We start from the raw sequence: 15,744 nt of genomic DNA, 5'->3' as shown, positions 1-15,744 counted from the left end.
TTTTGTTGCCTGTATGTGTAGGCTAGGCTTATCAGCTGTTTCCCCCGGCTGTGAGTTTGTGGTTGCCATGGTGATGAGGCCGGCGAGTGAGTGTAAACCACTGTAGGCTACCTATATAATTTGTGCTAGGCCATATTAAATCAGTTTCATGGCACTTACATTAACCCTAACTGCTAACGTGAGCTATATAGCTGAATTGTAGTGATTATATTAAAACAAACGGCTTGAAAATCGGTTGAAAATTCAGTCTGCCTCTGTAGATACAGTAAGTAAAAGTTAGACACCTCCTCCTCAAGATGGCGGCGGCGGCGACAATCCGTTCCAATGGGCAGCAGCGTCAGAGGCGGCATCTACGTTTATATATCTATGGTGGTTCACTGATGTGTTTTAATGTGGAGCTCTATGGCTCAGAGGAGGACGACCTCTCAGCCTGGGACACGTTGGACTCTGCATCTGATTTACCAAACCACCTGGAATCAGCCACGTCTTTAAAGCTCATGTTGATCAGCTGCAGGAAGAACATGGAGGAGGAACAAGTCCAGATGTTCTTTCATCAGATCAGTTCAGAAGAAACATGAAGAGACCTGAACAGTTAGTATGAAGACACTGATCAACCACAAGAACCAGTTCCTGTTGACTCACAGTCACTATGAGCTGCAGGACCTCAACACACTCAACACTGGTAAAGAGGCTGGAGCAGGTCTCTTACCGGGAGTCTCCAGGTTCAGGTTCAGAACTGAACTTTGGAGGCTTTCCTTTGGACCGGTCACTCTTCAGAGATGGACAGGTGGATCCAGGTCCAGGTCCAAGACTGAAGTCTGGAACATCTCCTTTGGACCAGTCACTCTTCAGAGACGTAGAGGTGGGTCCAGGTCCAAGACTGAATTCTGGAGGATCACGTCTGGACCGGTCACTCTTCAGAGATGGACAGATGGATCCTGGAGACTCTGGTCCGTCCTCCTCTTCCTCCACATTAACACTCATCTTCAGGACTTCAGTCAGTCTGAGAGGGAAACCAGAAACATGCATGAAAGTGCATTTTAAAACAATAAATGAGATAAAGCCATCCAGACGACTAATGCATCTTAAATTGATTTAAGTATGTTTTGTAAAAACGAAATTGAGAAGAAAGAGGGTTTCTTATACACACATCACAAATCAAGACTCTGGATTTACTTGCTCTTGCCTCTGAATGTTTGTAGCCCCCTGGTGGTTGTCATTGCACTGTACTGTATTGTATATATAATGTAAATTTGTATTAAATCATTAAAGCAGAAGTAAGTGGTCCGGTCGTTTTCGCTAATGCTGCGTTCCAGGCAGGCTTTTGAAATCGTAAATTACAGCACAACTTACGACTTTGTAGCGTTCCAGGCAACCCACTCGTGTTTTTCCGACCTGTTTTACCTGTGAAAGTCACTATAACGGCCACTCGTAACTTCTGACCCGTGAACTCGTACCAGATCGAACTGGTACCACTTCACGGTCGGAAAAATACGAGTTTCCTTGAACGCACCATAACAGTCCTCGTCCCTACGTCACCACATTCACGGCGTTCCTTGGCTGCACACACAGCCCTGCATGCCGTTCTCTCTCCTCATTGGATAAAAACTGTAGGATACGATAAATGTTTTCTCCTGGGCTCAGAGCAGAGCAGAGTGACTGACAGACCCGTGTTTCGGTCCAAACACTCTATGTAAGTGATTGCTGTCGGAAGATACAACTATTTAAGACTTATATTAACACAAATATATCACTTACTTCTGCTTTAATCAATTAATTCATTTCATTAAAGATTTTAAAAAAGAAAAGAAAAGAAAAGAAAAAAACATAAGACCAACGACGAACCAGAAACATACTATGTTTTAGTAGTAGTCTCGGTGTGTGGACTATAGACTGTACGGCGTGGACAGGGCCTGAGTCAGACTGAGACAACAGGGAGTAGCTGTCCTCCTGCTGTCCCCCCTTTAGTCTCAGTGTCTCTGTGTGGACACAAGTTCACTCTGACTCTTCACTTCACAGGGACTGAGACTCTGAGACTTTAACGGTGAATAATAATAATGTTGTTTAACACTCACCATACTCAGCTGTTACTCCTTCATGCCGCCTTAAAATGGCGTCTGAACTAAATACTTTCACTTTCTTGTTCCTCTTCATTCAGTCCGGGGTGGAGCCAGGCAGCCAGCTGAGCTCACCTGCAGAATTCACTGTAAAAATAAAAAAAGAATGGCATTTTCAAACATTTGATTTTCACTTATGGAGCAAAATGGTTCTTTTTTAAAAACAAATCACCAAAATGTCCATGTTGTTATTTTTATTATTGTCTGATCTGTAACGTCCTGTGTTTCTTTTAACCCTAACCCTACGCCTTTTATCAGATACAAACCAGCTTAAATAATAAACAACAATGGAGTGGATCCTTTGAGTTTGTGTATTGTTGTTCTGACAAACAACCCACTACTGTTGAATTATACTTGTTGATTTTCAGAACAAACAATAACTGTGTTTAATTCAATCTTTACAGTAAAATGTTTTACAGTTCCTCAGACTGACCACAGGATGGCAGTGAAGTCCAGCTCAGACATCTGCAAACAACTTGTATAGGCCATATGTATATATGTCTATGGTGGGCCTATTTGTCTCTTTTCTGTCTAAGTTAGAGTTAAAGGGATAGTAGCATTTTTTAAAAGTGGGGTTGTATGATCTACAAATAGCCCCTAAGTACTTTAATTGCAGTAGAAGACTCTCTGCACTCCTCCCGTTAGCAACGCCAGCCCATAATAGCCCTGCCCAGAGATTTACAACATACATTGTTGTGAACAGACCCAAAGAAACGGCCTATTTTCGTGGCCTAAAAGAGGTTTTACCTGGAAAAAAAAAAAAACACAGTTCCATTGTTCACTATAATATAATTTTTTCCAGCCCCTCAAAGTGCAGGAAAAACACAGTTTTTATTTGGAGCTAACCAACTGCTGATCGGCGGGCGCTAACCCTGGGCGGAGGGATACGTGAGTTGGTTAGGTCCAAATAAAAACTGTGTTTTTCCTGCACTTTGAGGGGCTGCAAAAAAAATTATATTATAGCGAACAATGGAACTGTGTATTTTTTTTCACGTAAAACCTCTTTTAGGCCGCGAAAATAGGCCGTTTCTTTGGGTCCATTCACAACAATGTATGTTGTAAATCTCTGGGCAGGGCTATTATGGGCTGGCGTTATACGGGAGGAGTGCAGAGAGTCTTCTACTGCAATTAAAGTACTTAGGGGCTATTTGTAGATCATACAACCCCACTTTAAAAAAAATGCTACTATCCCTTTAAGGTTGTATAGCCTACAAACACACAGAGACACTGAAATCAAGTGGTTTCATCATTTCTGCAATTTCTTGTCAACCAGCTACTGAAAAAAATTAATATATAATGAAAAATAATTGACAGTCTTATGTCTTATCTTTCCATGTTTTCCCATATTCTGTGTTGTAAACTGTTTCCTTGTCTGTAGGCTACATGTGACAGTTGACAGTCCTGTCACTATGCCTCCAATTGATCATGTGCCACGGGGATATCTCTTTGGGTGAATGGCCAGCACACATGACTCTTACCTGGGAGACTAGGGCCCTAGGGTTCAAACCCCGCCTGGGCCCTCCTTCATACTGCCACATACACAACATGAAATGCCCATCTTCTCTGTTGCTCACCCTGAGGTTTCTCCAACTTTTTCCCTGTTTAAATTGTTTTCTTGGGAGTTTTTCCTCAGTCTGTGTGGGGCAGAGGATGTTGTTGTGATGCCTGTATGGGTGTATGGGGAGCATACATCAGTCCGACTGCCCAAAAGTCCGACGGCTCATTTCTCCGACTACTCATTCTACAGTGTTAAGGTTAGGTTTAGGGTAAGGTTAAGGGTTAGGGCAACTTAAGTCGGAGAAGTGGGAGGTCGGACTAATGGACGCAAAAATAAAGAAATGTATGGTCGGAGAAATGGGTAGTCGGACAGACGCCATGCGCCCATGCTGTATAAAGCCCCTTGAGACAAACTGTTTGTTAAAACGGGCTATACAAATAAAATGACCTGACATTGCCTTGCCTATTAAATGTGTCTAAAACAGTGGTTCTTCAACTTCTTTTATTTATTTATTTATTTTTTACATCAAGGACCCTTAAACTGACACAAATTACACCACGGACACCAGAAATAGCCGTTCTGAGACAGTCGGTGTATATCCAAATTACTGCAGATGGCATGAATTTTGGGGAAAATTTCAGGGAATTTCAGGGGGGGAAAAAGTAACATCTGGGGGGGAAAATGTGATCAAATTTTGAGAAAAAGTTGGACACCCCCTTTGAACCCTCTCAAGGACCCCACTTTGAGAACCACTGGTCTAACAGACATTAAAAGTCTTATAAAAGATGATCATTAAATCAAGCCTTGGAGCCTTTGTACTAGATTATTAATACTATCTAGGTCGATTTATTTATACCCTTTTATTTTGTGCAGTGGAAACCCTCACCGGAAACAGATAGAACCAGCCGTTTCCGGTCGCCACCGCTCGAGTCCCGCCCCACCGACTCTGTGCCATCTTGTATTTAGCAAGAACAAAAAAAAAAAAAAAAAACGGTGCGAGAAACCAGTCCAACCTCAGGATGGGGCGCAGATAGATTTTAAAAGGCGGGTTTTAAGAGTATATATATATATTTTTTTGTTGAGACGGGACAATATGGTTGTAAGTGTGGCACCGCCGCGGAGGAACAGAAGCAGCAGCCGCCACACCCCGCAGAACAGCCGCCGTTACCCGCTAGCTCCGTGCTAACTCACCACAGCTAGGATCAGTTAGCCAATTAGCTGCTAGCGGCTACTGGAGACGAGGCTGAAGGCTAGCAGAGATTTTTTTGGGGAAACCGTTGTTGATACATTATTTAACCAGGGATAGAGGGAGCTTCGGAGAGGATGATGGACCGGATGTCGTGTTGACTGTCCGCCGAGAAGAGAAGAAACCGAGACCCGGGCTATGAGGATAGAGGCTCGTTAGCTCGGCTGCTAACGGTTTGTTTTTCGGTCCAGAGCGGAACCACAATAAGCCGCGGTAAGTAAAAGTAACGGTGCTATGCTACATTAGCTTAGCTTTTAGCCTAGCTTGTTTTAGCTTAGCATAGCATAGCATAACCCAGTTAGCTAACTTAGCTGCTCCTGAGGTTTTCAAAACTTGGGTCCGGGGGACGCCCAGTGGTCCTCTGATTTATTTCCAGAGGCCTTCACTTATAAGATGATAAACAGTTTTAAATCATCGACCACAGCTTTTGTTTTTATTGTATTTATTAACTTAAACACACACACACAACCAAAGGAAATCTAAAAACATAACCAAAAACCTCGGCTAACGTTACAGCAGCTAACCCGTCATCTTTAGCTGATCCGTGACGGCGATGGTTTTCTTTTTTTTCTCCCTTTAAACAATTAGTCATGTAAGTTTAAGACAGATTTAGATCAAAGCTGCAAGCCTAAGTTGTGTAATAAATGTCAAATATCTGCTGATTTGGGCCTTATAAACAGGCGAGAGCTTGTTGTTTCTCGTCTGTCGTGTGTTGTTGTGTGAATATTTGAGCTGTTTGGACTTTAATTAGAACAAAAAGAGACGTTTTGTTGCTGTTATTGCTTGTACAAACAGGATTAAATCAGAAAACTAAACGTTAGATGAGTGTAATGAATGAAAGTGATCGTTACTAGCAGCTCAGTCTGTTAGATGAACTGGTTATAACGGTTGTTCTCCGGTCGTTGGGATGCAGGATGAAGCCGTTTGAGGAGAGACATGATCGGACGGTGAGCTGAGGTTTAACTGCGTGTCTTGGCTCTGGAGATCACATAATATGTTAACATCAGGGCTAGGACTGCTCAGATTTTTACATTTCATCTAACGTTTGGTTTTCCCTTTGGCCTTGGCAACACTACACAATAAAAAACGTCTCATTATGTCATAATTAAAGTCCAAACAGCTCAAATATTCATCCAATAACACATGACAGAAGGGAAACAACAAGCTCTCACCTGTTTAAAAGGCTGAAATCAGCAGGTATTTCATATACTACACAACATATGCTCGAAGGTTTGTCCTAAATCATGACTAATTGTCTACAACAACACCAAAAAAACGTCTCTTTTGTTCTAATTAAAGTCCAAACAGCACAAATATTCACACAACACACGACAGAAGGGAAACAACAACCTCTCACCTGTTTAAAAGGCTGAAATCATGACATTTAGGCCACTATACAACGTATGCTCGTAGGTTTGATCTAAATCCGTGTCCACTTGCATGACGAATTGTTTAGAGCAACAAAAAACACATCTTTTTGTTCTAAATAAAGTCCAAACAGCTCAAATATTCATACGTACAGTAACACATGACAGAAGGGAAACAACAAGCTCTCACCTGTTTATAAGGCTGAAATCAGCAGGTGTTTGACATTTACTACACAACTTATGCTCGAAGGTTTGTCCTAAATCTGTGTCCACATTGTTAAAATCAACTTACATGACTAATTTTTTACAACAACACCAAAAAAACATCTCTTTTTGTTCTAATTAAAGTCCAAACAGCTCAAATATTCATCCAATAACACATGACAGAAGGGAAACAACAAACTCTCACCTGTTTAAAAGGCTGAAATCAGCAGGTATTTGACATTTACTACACAACTTATCATTGAAAACAAAGTCCACTTTGTTAAAATCAACTTGACTAATTGTTTAAACTCATCTCAGGGCTCCACTCTGCCCCTAAATGGAGGCATTTGCCCCTAAAATCTGAGATGGTGCAAGTACATTTTTCATCTACTTGCACACGTGCAACCAGTAAGTTTGCTGTTTTATTTTTAACACTGGTGAAACTTGGAAGAGGCGACTCAAACAATCTGGAATCGGTCATTTCAGGTGTCAGGCCAGTGTGTGTGAGGATCATCATGAATGAAAAGGAAATGTGAATATTTGCTTTTGCAAGATGGTTTACGGTGTGGGCCCCTAGTTTTTCTGTATCCGCTCCTAAAGTTTTCAGTAAGGGACCGATGTGCTCCTTGTAAAAAAAGTTAGTCTATGCTGCTATTAAATTAACCACATAAATATGCCATTGTTAATAAATGAGTCACTGTCATTCCTACATGATGCAGGAAGTTGCTGAATCCTGCATCGTTATATCCGACTTTAATCACATGGAACAACACTCAGATCAGGCTGAGCTGCTGAGAGAAGACGTGATGATGTTGAATGTTTATTTCCCACCGTTGATGAGCTGTTGGTCTGAACGGGGTGTGGAGTGGAGGCCAAACAAAAACTGGACCAGATCGGAGGTTTCCGTCTCGGGGCAGCAGACGTTGATGTAATGCTTATGTAAACTTAAATCAAAGCCACACGTCCTCCTGACTGTCCTTGTTTCCTGAAGAAAAAATAACTTTGAGGAGTTTCCAGTTAAAACAGAGGCGACGTTTTCCTCGGGGCGAGTTTGGGGTCATAGGGCTGTATACTTATAAAACATACAAATAATTGCAGTTAAAGATTTAATTATCTTTTTCTGAGAATTTTATGCCATTATTATAGTAGAAGCCTGAACACAGTTGAATAACATTCACCTTTAGGGCTGCAACTAACCATTATTTTAATTTATCGATTAATCTGTTGATTATTTAAATGATTAATCAGTAGTAATTTAGTTGTTTGGTCAATAAAATGTTAAAAAATGTTGAAAAACATCAATCAGTGTTTCTCAAACCACCAGACGACATCGTCCTCAAATGTCTTGTTTTGTCCACAAACCAAAGAGAGACTCAGTTTATTGTCATAAAGGAACAAAGAAACCAGAAATATTCACATTTAGGAAGCTGAAATCAGAGAATTTGGACTTTTTTTCTTAAATAGCGATTATTAGAATATCAAAATAGTTCACAATTAATTTAATTTAATTAATCGATTAATTGTTGCGGCTCTATAAACCTTGTGAAGAAGAAGCTAAATCCATGAAGCTAATTAATGTCAATAGATGCTCATCGAATATTACAGATAAACAGTTTGTGGCTCCAATCATGAGCCATTAAACCATAGTAGAAGGGGGCGCAATGTGATGATGTAATTTAAAAGAGGACCAGGAAAATGACTGATACGAAACAAATTGATAACAATGCCGATAACTGATAACATTTTTACTAGTTCATGTTCACACCTGAGGTTAAAAAAGAAGAAGACGTAGAGAGTAAAGACGAATTTAACATTATAGCTCTGCCTCTGACTTAATAACAAACACAAGAGCAGTTATGACTCTTCAAAAATAAATATTTATTATTGTTTCAGAGGGCAAACGGACTAGCCTCGTAAACCAGCCTCTCCCGGAAATGCATTTCATTTAATTTAATTTCTCAGAGAGTCTGGCCTCATTCCCCCTGTAAGCGTTTGGGGTGGGCGGGAGTAGTAGCGTTGACAGACAACCCCATTCAGCCAATCAGCAAGTTGGTATATCAAACTTTTGCCGAATCCAGTTGGAAGAACAGCGAAAACATTGTTTCCTTCAAGAAACTCAACAAGCGCCGACTCTCGCTCTTGTTTAATTGCTGTAATGGATGGTGTTTCAGTAAGAACTTCCCTTGTTGCTGTTTTTTAGGCTGCTACTGCTAGATCGCTCCACCATATTCGTTGTGGTAAGAGTCGTTATCATCCGGGGCTTTGCACCAGTCGGTCCCTGATTGGCCAACGTCCTGTGTCAATCACAGAAATCTGAGCGGCGACGCTGATTGGCTCGGCCTTCTGAGGATTTCAGGCCATGAATGACGCCAGACTCTCCCTCAGAAATGAAATGAAATGAAATGCATTTCCGGGAGAGGCTGGTTTACGAGGCTACAAACGGACTGAAATTGAGTCAAATCAAGGCAACGCTGGTTCTAGTGGCTCCTGGAGCTGTGATTAGTTTGTAATTTGCGACATCACAGTTAATTTGGTGAAGCAGTTTTTCGTTTAGATGCTTTTTTATTTGAACATTTTGATCCTCACAGTTAGAAATCACCTGGATGTTGTTGAATGACGCTACAGTAACTTCACATCTATACACTGTAGATGTAGGAGCTTCTTTTCATGTCAAACATGAATTCTCCTGAGCTCCGCCATGTGACGTGGGTCATCCGCCGCCACTGACACACCAGATTTCACGTCACTGGTTGTGTTTAAAGAACAACTGTCTGGGGATCAGTTTCCCCTTTTATACGTCTCTTCCTCCTCCTCCTCCTCCTCCTCCTCCTCCTCCTCCGTTGTCTTTAAATTGAACCTGATTGAACTGGTGTGAGGTTGTTTCCACATAGGAAGTTGAGGAAACTCGCTCCCCCAGTGTGATGCGCTTAAACATGTGAGATCAACCCCCCTTCCTCCCCCTTTCCTCGGAAAACGACAGAAATAGACGCCGTAAGACTTCAGCGTTTTGTTGAGGATGTATATTAAAAAGAAAAAAACGTAGAATGATCCGGCTGTGTGTGTGTGTGTGTGTGTGTGTGTGTGTGTGTGTGTGTGTGTGAAGCTGAGGGATCAGAGAAAAAACACAGACAGACCAAAAATAGTGACAGTTTACAGTTTGTCCCAATTCATGAAGTCAGAGTTTCCATTTAGCATGAATGACCCGACAGCACCAGACATTTACATGAACTCTGCTATTGTAAACACAGGCCCAGATTGAAGGTTGTAAGTATTATTCATGGTGGAACGGCTTTTGAGGTGTGGAGGGATTGAACATTTTTGGAAATAGAGAGAGAGAGAGAGAGGATGCAGATCTAAAGAGAGAACATGCTCTTCAGGCAATTAGAGGATGTCCCACTTCTGTAAAAACCTGCTGCTCCTTCTGCACATTTCTGTCTTTAACGTTTGTCTCATTGTTCTGCTGCTGCTGCTGCTGCTGCTCACTGTACACAGCTGCTGCAGGCGTCTGCTTCCTGCCGCGCACTCAACAACACTAGTGTCACGTTATATACACACACACATATATAATATAAATACAAATATACAAAGACACAACTACAGATATGGTAGTAATATGTAATAAGAGTATACACACAAAAACATAAAGATCAACTCAATTTTCTTGAGCTGGAGTCTTTTTTTACCTAAGAGCTCTATGGCGATCATTGAGCACTGATTACCACTTTATCCAACAAAAACAGATGTGCGTTGGGCGGTGGCACCCCTAAATCATCATGTATTGGAAAAATATTTTGCATGTGGTGTTTCTACATATATTGGAACACTTTTAGCACCCAGCTATATCAAAATTCAAGAATTGTGCTTTTTGGTGAACCCTAATGTGAACAGTTCAGCAAGTGGAAGATGAAATGATCTCCAAAAGACTTTAAACAGTATATATAGATGTATATAGAAAAGGAAAATGTTCCTCAGCAAAGGTCTGGGCCCCTTAGTCAGTAGCTAGAAATCAGAATCAAAATACTTTATTCAGGGATGCAAACAGAGCGCCGAAAAGCGAAACTCGCTTTTTTCATGACTAATTAGGTGACTTGTGTGAATTGTTCAGATCCGAAGAGTTTTGGTTTTTGGGAGGAGGGGGGGGGGTCTCAGCGTCTCAGCTGGGGTCAGTAAAATGTTTTTCTAACAGGCTGACAGTGACAATCACGTGAAACTGAGGCGAACTCATTCATGGTCTCTGATTACACTGATAACAGCCGACCTCCAATGTAGACGCGCGACGTGCGCGCTCATCAAAGCGGCGCGTAGCCGTGTGCAGTTGGTGCGACGGTGACGCCGTTTTTTCCCCCGGTTCCCTACGTTGCTGTGTCAGGCAGGTGTTTCCACGGAGCTCTGCCCCGTTTCAGAGGTGAAGGAGAGACGTCGCCTCCGCGATGTAGAATGTGTTCAATTCAAAAAGTGAAACTAACACATTATATAGGCCTATATGTCCATTACACACTGAATGAAACATCCCGTGTCTTTATTTATTCTGTTTATTTTAATAGTAATAATTATGACTAACATTCAGTGAAGACCTAAAAATCAGTATCTCCAAAATGGAAATATTGCAAAGGAATTTTTTTTTTTAAAGCATTTTTAATATAGAAATGTTGGCCTTCTGAAAACTATGTCCATCTATATGCACTCAATACTTGGTAGGGGTTGAACTACTGGAAATTGACTTTTCCCCGTGATATTGTAATGTACTTACTTACTGTACTTACTTACTTCCCCCCCCGGGAAATTCCTCTCTTTTTTGGTCCTGACCCGTTTGCATCCCTGTTTATTGATCCCCAAGGGGAAACTGCTTTTTGTTACAACAACACCTCCAACTCAAAGTGTACAAGTTAAAAGAGCAAAGTAGTCAAGTGACAGTAGACAAATAAAGAAATATAAATATATATAAAAAATATATAAAAGAAAAAAGTAGTAGTACCCCCCCCTTTGTAAACTCTCCCAGTGTTTAAATAGTAAATCTCTTGTCTGATACCTTGGTCAAAGTTATGTGAGAGCTCAAGTCTCCTGGGTTTCCAGTTCTTCTGCAGGCTGCTGCTTTGTTTCCCTTTTTCACTCTGAAACTGTAGAAAACTAAAATAATACACTGATATTGATTAATCATTTAATTTTCCACTTGCTGAACTGTTTCACATTAAAGCAGAAGTAAGCGATCCGGTGGTTTTGGCTAATGCTGTGTTCCAGGCAGGCTTTTGAAACCGTAAATTACAGCTTCAAGTCAGGACTTACGACTTTGTAGCGTTCCAGGCAACCCACTCGTGTTTCTCCGACCTGTTTTACCGGTGAAAGTCACTATAACGGCCACTCGTAACTTCTGACCCGTGAACTCGTACCAGATCGAACTGGTACGACTTCACAGGTCGGAAAAAACACGAGTTACGAGTTGCCTTGAACGCACCATAACGTCTTGTCAGCCGATGGAGTTAGCAGCCCCCGCCCTCGTCATGGATCTATTGGTCCTCGTCCCTACGTCACCACATTCAGGCGCATCCCTTGGCTGCACACACAGAGAGGACTGCCCCTTTATGCCGTTCTCTCTCCTCATTGGATAAAACTTTTATCATTAGATAAAACTAAAATAAAAGTTTTCTCCTGGGCTCAGAGCAGAGCAGAGTGACTGACAGACCCGTGTTTCAGACCAAACACTCTATAGAAGTGATTGCTGTCGGAAGATACAACTATTTAAGACTTATATTAACACAAAAATATCGCTTACTTCTGCTTTAACAGACATTTAGATAAGGGCTCAGTTTTCATGAATCCATCATCAGCGGATCTCAGAGGTCCGGTTGTCGTTGGCTCCTCAGGATGAGGATGAGCAGCAGCATCATGAAGCCTCGTTATAAAACGATGCTGCGTTTTGTCAGAGTTCAGTCACATGATTAGATCTGAAGCTGTAGCCTCGTCTTTGGGTTTCCATGGATTCATTCATACCGAGCTTTGATTAGAGTCGGTCTGTCACGGTGAGGAACCGTCACAGCCTCAACCACGTGTCGTGCATGTAATTAAATTAAATTAAAGAAAAAAAGGACTTTAGTTTATAGAATAAAATAAAACAAAACAGTCTCACATACCCATAGATATTGAAAACCAGAGAAACTGATAACTTTGCAGTGCTCCTTTAATATTTTTCCAGAGCTGGATGTCAAGTCTTTTTCTCTTTGGGCAGTTGAATTTGGCACTGTGGTTTATTTAATTAATTGATTCTGAAAAAGTTAATCCACAGTGATTTGGGTAATCGATTAATCATTTCAGTGAGTTTTCAAACAAGCGAACCAAATATTTATAGATTCTAGCTTTTTTAAATGTTCGGATCGGATCATAAACGAGATTAAACTGAACTTTATCTGGTTTGGATCTGTTGGATTAATTGGACATTTTCCTTTTTATTTTCTGTTAAAACTGCAGCTCAAACTACAGTTTCAGTGATTGTTAGTTTCATCCCAAGTTTGATGGGTTTAGTGGATAATTTAAAGTATTTCTATACAGAATTAAAAAATGTGGGAAATGGCATCGTCTGATTTTCACAGTTTTTTAAAAGATCAATTATCATGTAATCTATTATTATTATAATTTCATTATGTTATGTATCTTCATGCACAGTGAGAATCAGCGTCTGAACCTGTGTGGAGTGTTTGTGTAACGAGGCCGCGGCTCCGTCAGTCGTCATCACATTCTCAACCTTCACGGTCGACTCGAGACGTTTTAGAGATGATTGAGATTTTCTCACGGTCGGTCTGCGGCCGCGACCTCGTCTGAAGGACACGCGCTGAGAACAGACGGTTTATCAGAGCTGCTGCTTCTCTTCGTCTGCAGCGACTGTAGGATGAGTAAATACACTCACAGTCACATCGTCATGGAGTCGTTCCTGACTTAAATCCACATTTGTACTGATGTCATTTAAATGAAACCTGAGGAGTGTTCACGTGTTGCAGCTTCTTCATGAGCTTTCGTCTGTTTTCTGTCAGTACGTTTACATGCAGAGCTTAATCCAGCTCGGCTCAAAATTCGATTTTGGCGTCAAGTCGGACTTCTGTCCTTGTCTCAATTTACATGCAACTGAGAAAACCGAATAACTGACAGGGTCCGCCCCCTCATGCGGCGTCACCCGTCATTTCAGTGGGTTAATACGCCTCCTGTCCTGTTGACTTTTCTGTCACCTCGTAAAAAACTGAATATAAACAACTTATAAGCTTAATAATACATTCTCAACTGCAGTTCCAGCCCAGACGCGTCAGTCTGGGCTGGATGCGCACTGAGAATAGGATACGGACTTCCTTTTTCCCCTCTCTCTTTTTTTTAAAGAAAACCCTCTTGCTGGTTGCGCTGTGTGAAATGCATTGAATCGGCGCTGATGTTGGGTTTTTTTGCCGGGTTCGGGCGGCTTCTCTGCTCCACTTGGTGCCGTCTCTACTGTTGTGGAGCAGCGCACATGTATTGTCCAGTTATACTCCGACTAAGGTGTTTACATGACGGAGAAAATCGAATTCCAATCACATTATCTGGGTGTCTTAATCGGAGTTCTCAACTCCGATTTCAGTCGGACTAAGGTGTTTACATGCACTTCAGTTGTCCAGTTATAGTCGGATTAAGGCAATAATTCGGTTTTTTCAAGTGTCATGTAAACGTAGTGTGTTGAACTGACTTGTGTCATCATGATGGGATGTTGGGCCGTTAATCTTCCCCCCAAATCAGATTCAAATTTCTAACGCTTCTTATGTTAAATATTCAAATTATATTCAAACTTTTAATGTTTTTTTTCTTTTACCTCATTATATTTGACTGAATGCCTCTGAAAATGTCAAATGGTGTAACCACAAAAGAATGATCAACATTAAATATTTGATCCATCTACAGTGGATTTAAGTGTAGTTATAAAAACTATACTTTTCTTCTGAAAACATTACATTGAAATAGATTTTTTTAAATGTATTTCTATTTTATAGATTCAGATTTTGATGAAAAAATAGCGGTTACACCTCTTGACATTGGGTTGCATCACGTCACTGACCCATTTACACCTATAACATCTCCCAGTCTCTGTCGTAGTGTCCTTGGGCAAGACACCTAACCCAACTTGCACTTACACTAGGTGTCTTTATTGATTTAAAAAAGGCATTTGATACTATTGACCACCGAATATTAATGAATAAATTAGAGAGATATGGCATCAGGGGGATTGTTTATAAGTGGATGGAGAGTTATTTGGAGGACAGATATCAGTATGTGCAATTAAATAATGTAAAATCTAAATACTTGAAGGTCACCTGTGGGGTTCCCCAAGGGTCCGTTTTGGGCCCTAAATTATTTTTGTTATATGTTAATGATATTTGCAATGTCTCCGATTTATTGAAATGTGTTTTATTTGCTGATGACACCACTCTCTACTGCTCTGGTAAAAATCTTGAACAGCTTCTGAGTATAGTTGAAAATGAATTGAACAAACTGAAAGACTGGTTTGATTTGAATAAGTTATCATTGAATCTAAATAAAACAAAGTTTATAATTTTTGGTACCAAACAAATTAAAACTCAGGTTAAAATTATAGTAAATAGTATTGAAATAGAAAGAGTGTATGAAAACAAATTTCTGGGTGTTACAATTGACGACAAACTGTGTTGGAAGCCACATATAAACAATGTGATAACCAAAATGTCAAAAATCATCGCAATATTTTATAAAACAAGAAATTATCTCAACCAAAAGTCATTATACACACTCTACTGTTCGCTGTTACTTCCATATATGACCTATTGTGCCGAGATATGGGGTAATGCGTACAAAACTAACACTCAACCTATCTTCAAATTACAGAAGAAAGCTATAAGAATTATAAATCATTTAAATATTACAGAGTCAACAAACGCTTATTTTGTACAGTCAAAGACTCTTAAATTTTACGACTTAGTTAATTTCAAAATGGCTCTAATTATGTTTAAAGTGCATAACCATATGTTTTGTTGCAGTACTCAGAGGCTGTTTGAAACTCGAGAGAGTCGTTATGAATTGAGAGGATTAGGTGTCTATAAAAGACCAAAAATACGAACTAATATAAAACAGCGTTGTGTTTCCGTCAGAGGTGTCAATTTGTGGAACAGTTATGATGAGGAATTAAGAATGTGTAGCTCGATTTCTATTTTCAAGAAAATGTTTAAATCCAAGGTACTTAAAGAATATATAGATTTGTTATGAGCGCCAAATGCTTGTTTGATTTAAACTCTAATGTAAAAGTTGCCTTGTTGAAATAGTTTCTGGATT

General features: G+C 40.4%; 1 protein-coding gene across 2 annotated transcripts in view; it reads left to right on the top strand.

Moving 5' to 3' along the window:
* The first annotated feature begins 4,843 nt into the window (after positions 1–4,843).
* Positions 4,844–15,744, top strand: part of taok2a (TAO kinase 2a) — a 43,865-nt gene continuing 32,964 nt past the window's right edge. For both annotated transcript variants that reach the window (XM_085783343.1, XM_085783342.1), the window contains exon 1: positions 4,844–5,074. The gene's annotated coding sequence lies outside the window, so the exon portion shown is untranslated. The remainder of the gene's footprint in view (positions 5,075–15,744) is intronic.

This window comes from Trachurus japonicus, chromosome 8, assembly GCF_045865225.1.
Source record: "Trachurus japonicus isolate A0001 chromosome 8, Traja_1.0".
Classification (NCBI taxonomy): domain Eukaryota; kingdom Metazoa; phylum Chordata; class Actinopteri; order Carangiformes; family Carangidae; genus Trachurus; species Trachurus japonicus.
The sequence above is the reverse complement of the archived record's forward strand: the minus strand, read 5'-3'. Positions and strand labels throughout refer to the sequence as shown.